Source organism: Callithrix jacchus, chromosome 8 (assembly GCF_049354715.1).
Source record: "Callithrix jacchus isolate 240 chromosome 8, calJac240_pri, whole genome shotgun sequence".
NCBI classification, from domain to species: domain Eukaryota; kingdom Metazoa; phylum Chordata; class Mammalia; order Primates; family Cebidae; genus Callithrix; species Callithrix jacchus.
In genome coordinates, this window is record NC_133509.1 from 55,474,130 (window position 1) to 55,480,673 (window position 6,544).

General features: G+C 47.1%; 1 long non-coding RNA gene across 1 annotated transcript; it reads right to left on the reverse strand.

Annotated features, from left to right (window-relative positions):
• Positions 1-1,990: 1,990 nt before the first annotated feature.
• On the reverse strand, positions 1,991-5,008 carry LOC144577365 (uncharacterized). Its single transcript, XR_013521070.1, has 3 exons — positions 4,785-5,008; positions 2,722-2,815; positions 1,991-2,432 (listed from the first exon to the last, which is right to left on the reverse strand). It is a non-coding gene; the product is annotated as an uncharacterized LOC144577365 (long non-coding RNA).
• Between the last annotated feature and the right edge of the window lie 1,536 nt (positions 5,009-6,544).

The window sequence follows — 6,544 nt, forward strand, 5'->3', positions numbered from 1 at the left end:
TAAAGTAAGAATGGAAAATTGACCCAGACAGAGACTGGGGCTGGGGGGAATTGTCTCATTCCAAATGTCAGGGATCCCAATGATTCAAATTATTGGAGGATAGGAATCTGGGTAGAGGATTCAGGAGATTTTCAAAGTTCTTGACCTAGAGAAGACAGTCTTGTCCAGGAGGTGAGAAGAAAGAGGGTCCACCCTGGAGTTATATTTTCCTCCCAGAGGAGGGAATGAAAAGGAGGAGAGTAGAGCATGTATGTCTCCCTTCCCCTGAGACCTTGGTCCTACTTTTCCATTACCCCAGCTCCATACTTCAAATGAACTGTTTGTCTCTATCTCTCCTCACTCTTCTACAGACTCATCAGAGCAACTCACTTAACAATTCTTCTGTCCCTCTCAAGCACCCCTCTCTAGCACCTTCCTTCTCTCTAATTCCTCCCTTCTGCCCTGCCCTTTCTCGTGGAGACCTCTACAGATTATCTATTCTATTTCCTTCCTGGGGCTGCTAGAATGAAATACCACAGACTAGGTGGCTTATACAAGAGAAACTTATTTTCTCACAGTTCTAGAAACTAGAAATCCAAGGTGTATAAGACACGGTTTTCTAGAGAGACAGAATATTAAGGATACACATACAACAAACACACACACACGTGTGTGTGGGAGTTTATTAAGTATTAATTTACAGGATCACAAGGTCCTACACTAGGCTGTCTGCAAGCTGAAGATCAAGGAGAGCCAGTCAGAGTCCCAAAACTGAAGAACTTGGAGTCCAATGTTCGAGGGCAGGAAGCACCCCACACAGGAGAAAGATGTAGACTCAGGGAGGCTAGGACAGTCTCTCCTTTTCCTGTTTTTCTGCCTGCTTTATATTCACTGGCAGCTGATTAGATTGTGCCCACCAGATTAAAAGTGGATCTGCCTTCCCCAGCCCACTGACTCAAATGTCAATCTCTTTTGGCAACAACCTCACAGAAACACCCAGGATCAATACTTTGTATCCTTCAATCCAATCAAGTTGACACTCAGTATCACACAAAGTAAAGCATCAGCAGTTCTGGTTTCTTCTGAGGCCTCAGTCCATGGCCTGCAGACAGTTGCCTTCTCGCTGTGTCCTCACATGGTCACTCCTCTGTGCATGTTCCCATCCTGGGTGTCTCTTGAGTGTCCTAATCTCCCCTTCTTATGAGGACACCAATCAAACTTGATTAGGGCCCAACCTAAAAGCCTCATTTTAACTTAATTACCTCTTGAAAAGCCCCATCCTCAAACACTGTCACTTTAGGAGCTACCAAAGAATATGGCTTCACATATGAATTTTGGGGGAACACAATTCATTCCATAACACCTAGAGGCCCACCTTGCTTTTTATTTCCACTTAGTCCATATAGAATCTTGAAGAGAAAGGCATATGTGAACAATTCCAAATCTACCATTAATTTTTGTGGGACCTTGGCAGATCACCTCATCTTTCTCTCAGTTGGAAAAGGAGAGGCTTATAATAAAAGAGTTCTCAACCTCTTTCCAGCTCAGACTCTCTGTGTTCTGCAGAGTTCCTGATGTGGGTGTGGGTGTGGGTGTGTTTGTGGCAAACCGTCTGCAGAAAATGTAATGTTCTCCATATCTCTGTGCTGATAGGTCCTGAAAGTCAAATATTCTTAAAATATCGTGAAATATTCTGTGATTAAATTATTGCTAGATGCAAATTGCATAACTATTTTAAAACTTTCTAACAAAAACTAACCAGTTTTATTGCAGGGGATGACCAAGGACTGTCCCTCAGAACTATCATTCAATTGTCCAGTGGAAAATATCAGTAAGCACAAATGGCTACAGTAATGTCATGCCTCTAGATCTGAGGACTGACTAGTATGCTAGGAGAACCTGTGAGTCAGCAGACATTCACATACTGCATCCCATCCATATCCATGTCTAATGAGGTTCCTTCTGTAACCTACTATTGGTCTCAGGAGAACAAGAGGCATCAAACTCATTAAACCTAAAATGAAGATTTATTTGCCAGGTGCTAAACAGTCAAAATGTCCCAACACTATTCACTGTTTTTGTGTCTTATGGTTTAACAAGGAGACTTAAAAATAAAGAAGAAACCACCAGCACTTTGGTTCACCCATTTCATACAAGGCAATTGGGATTCAAACTCACTAAGGTATGGTCCCGGGGGATAACACTCTTCTCTTTACTGAGATGGCACACATGTTCACCCGTGCTCAAGATGCTAGTAGTGATGCACCAGCAGGCTTATTATCTGCTGCATTCATAACGGGTTTTACTGTTTCCCTGGTGGAACAGAGCAGGCAAGCTCCTTGTCTGAGGTGACGTGGTTGGTGAGTAGCAGAGCTCTCATTCTAACTCCCATGTGTCCTTTCATAAAGGCAATGTGCTTTATGTAGACGTCCAAGCCTGGCATTCTCTTAAAACTGCAGAAAATAATGAGTTAGGACCATGGCTAGCTAATTAATGAATTTTCCTCCTACAAAAAATTATTAACAGCCAGAAGTCTTTGGAAGCTGTATGGGATGGAGAATTACACTGCTTTTGCAGGCCATTCTTGCACATTGCATTATCTCTGATATATGTGACCTCTGCCCAAAAGGAGGCCAATAGGAAATGATGAAAAACTGGCAAGAAAAATTCCCAAGATGTCTCTAACAAGGCCTCCCATGCAGCAGCCTTCCTCAGGGAGGCCCAGCCACTGATCCACCCTACCTTCCATGTCCATGCTAATGGCAGGGTGACCTGCTTGGAGCAGTCTTCAGTAAGTGACTACTTGAAATGCCTTACTGCAGTTCTCCTTGGTGACCTGTAAGAAGGATTAAGGGACTCCCCTGTGGCTGCATCCACAGCCATCAAACCTACCTTCACTGGACCACACCAGTCTCTGCTTGGTCTTTCCAGATGGTCATGGCCCGAGGCTTGTGAATCATGTCTGAGTTCCTCTGTTGTTTTTCCAGGAAGCCAGCATCCTAAGGCTAGTCCCTGTCTGACAAACTGACCCCTCCAGTTATCTCCCTGTATATGCCTTTCCATCACTGCACTGATACCCCAGGCCCAGACCGTAATTTCACCCTCAATCCATTGTGCCCTACCTGCTTATAAAGGTTGACTAACTGATTGTATCATACACTTAGAGTTAGGACTGGAACCCTCAAAACACTGTCCATAATCCAAGCACTGTGCCAAGGAAGTTTTTGTTTACTCAAATGCAAATGTACAAGATGTACAAACTCTATTTCCTGTGAGTTCTCAAGTCTCAATGGCCAGCTTCAGTATAACTGTTACATGCACTGGGAAACAAAAAAAAAAGTGTGTTTTTAAAAATAAAAATTGCAATAGTCTAGTACCAAACCCACAATATCTCTGAGGTATGCCTGCACTATAAAGACATTAAAATAGAATGAGGTATACTCTTGTTACTGGTGTGAAATATGTCTAAAATACATTGTTAGTGGGAAAGAGGTAATGTTGTAGAATGTTGTGCATAGAATGTTAGTATTGGGGGGGGAAATGGGAGATAAACACTAATCTATATACATGTCAATGAGCTTATGAATATAGCATGTAGCTATGCACAGACAGTAAAAGGATATCAAAACACTGCAAAGTGTTGCATCTGGAAAAGACAAATAGGATGTCTTCATCCTTTTCACTACATTTCCTCTCCCAATGTTTGAATTTACCTCTGCCATTTGTATGCACAACATATCTGTATATGTAAAAGAAAAATCAAACAGCCTACCTCACTTTAGCCCTTTCTGAGCCTGCTAAGGAATGGTCCCTGATAACAGAAAGTTTAAAGAATGAAGCTAGGCCGGGCGCGGTGGCTCACGCCTGTAATCCCAGCACTTTGGGAGGCCGAGGCGGGTGGATCACGAGGTCAAGAGATAGAGACCATCCTGGTCAACATGGTGAAACCCCGTCTCTACTAAAAATACAAAAAATTAGCTGGGCATGGTGGTGCGTGCCTGTAATCCCAGCTACTCAGGAGGCTAAGGCAGGAGAATTGCCTGAACCCAGGAGGCGGAGGTTGCGGTGAGCCGAGATCGCGCCATTGCCCTCCAGCTTGGGTAACAAGAGCGAAACTCTGTCTCAAAAAAAAAAAAAAGAACGAAGCTGTGAAATTCAACTGTAAACTAACCTAGCTATCCGGCATAGACTTGACCAGAGCCCGCGGCAGGCAGGCCGAGAGTGGGGCAGCCGTCCCTCCTTCCCCGCCCTGCCCTCCTGCACATCCAGCCACTTCCGCGATGGAGAGCTCGTGGCATACAGCAGGTGCTCATTATTTGAAGACTGTTTATTCTCCTGCTTCCTCGGTGGTTAAGGAGGCTTTTGAACGCTCAAGTCGTCTCAGCTAAGAACCAGGAGACACAGCTCTGGTGCCTCTCGGCCCGCGGGGTCTCGGGGGCTCAGCGTCCCCTGACGACCACTGTGGCGGCGGCTGAAATCGGCCCCAGCACTTAAAGGGCCGCACCGGAGGAGTTGCCTCTGCTCGACGTCCTCCCTCCAGGCAGCTCTTTCCAGCGCGGTGCAGGCAAGTCTAGGGGTTGTCTCTACAATGGAAGCGGGTTGGCTCGGTGGAGTGGCTTCAGATCCCCTCCCAACAGCCTGTGAGCCGCCATCGGGTGATACGTAGACCTTATTCTATTTCAATGTCCGCATAGTACAGACATTTGCTGTGGGAAAATCGGACCCGTGAGCCCAGAGAACTTCATGTCGGCCGGAAAAGCTTTCCCGAAGCACAGGATTCCCTACACCAACACACACGCGCACACCTGCAGACCCGCACACGCTCACTGCCCCAGCCCTCCTCCACTACTTCACTCCTGTCCAAGAGGAAGCGGGGAGCTGAGGGGACAGGCGGAACCAGTGGTGAAAGGCGCCAGGCCGGAGCCCGCGCAGGCCCGGCCTTGGACCTCGCAGCCGCTCCTGCCCTCTGCTGGCTGGAAGGCGCACTTACACCTTCCAGGGCCGTTGGTGCAGCTCTGCTGCCAAAGACTCTGAGCTGTTGGAGCAGCTGTGAGGGAGGCCGCGCGCGGGCTGAGGTCAGAGACGAGTGAGGATTCCCCCCTCTCTGACCTCAGCCAGCGCGCGGCCTCCCTCACAGCTGCTTCGTCAGGAAGGGCTGAAGTTCCCACAGATAAACAGGGGTTGGGCCACCAGTAACTTGTCACATGAGGAGTGGGGGTGTCTTCACACCTTGGTGAACCTGCCAGTGGTGAACCTGTCGTGAGTGGAGACTCAGCGACATCAGCATCTGGTGAAGGCTGCCCAAATCCGTCAGTGACTCTGACATCTCAGGGACAGTGTGTGGCAGCCATAATGCTTTGCGAAGTTGCTGCCGGGAATTATGCAGAAACGTCTTAGGGTGTTCAGATCCCTCTTAATTAAGGCTTTTAGAGCTGTGAGTATTCCCACAAACGGGTCCCTATAGTACAATTATTTTGCAGCGTTCATAGGGCCTACTGGGGCTCTTGATTTGAGGAGCCTTATTCAGCAAACATTTCTTGAGTACCTATGTGCCAGGCGTGGTTAGAGGTATGTGGGACTCATCAGAGAACACAGGACATACATACAAAAAAATCTCTGCTTTCACGGAGGTCACATTCCAGTGACCTAGACACATAATGTGTACTCACAATAAACATACATGTAAATTACACAGACTGTGAAGGTGATAAGCTCTATGGAAAAAATAAAGCAGAAAGGAGAATGGGGGAGCAATGGGTAGCTTTTTTTTTTTTTCTTTGAGACAGTCTGGCTCTGTCACCCAGGCTAGAGTACAGTGGCATGATCTCAGCTCACTGCAACCTCTGCCTCCCAGGTTTAGGCAATTGTTGTGTGTCAGCCTCCGGAGTAGCTGAGGTTACAGGCGCACGCCACCACACCCAGCTAATGTGGGACATAAGTCTGAAGGGTCTGTTAGACCTCCAAGTGAGGATCTCAAATAGACAGTTCGAGGTACCAGTCCAAAGAGAGAGAGCTGGGCTGGAGGTATGTGTTTGGTAGTTGTTGGAGAATCAACAGCATTTAAAACCTTGAGACTGGATAAGGTCACCAAGGGATTGTGCGCAGATAGAGAAGAAGACCCTGACTAACTCCTGGGGACCTCCAACATCAAGTTACCAGAGACAAGAGGAAAAATGTGTGAGGAGCCTGAGAATGAAAGGCCTGGATCATAAGGGAAGAGCCAGGAGACAGGGACATCCCAGAGACCGTCACACGGCCTCGACATGACTGCCTGTGTTGAGGGACCAGGACTGATCTCACAATGCTTTTCATCCCTATTTCTGTCACAAAAAGCCTCATTTCTAGGTCAGCCTCATCAAAAGGGAGGGCATGATCCATTGTGCCTAATGCTGCTGACTGTGGAAAATCAACCTGTTGAAGTGGGAGGTCTTACTTCCAATGCAAGGAATGCTCTCCATAACCCTCATAACTGCTACTGATAGAGCTGAGGAGGCTGGGGAGTCCATTGAGAAGACTTTCTTTTTTTTGAGACAGAGTCTCACTTTGTAGCCCAGGCTGGAGTGCA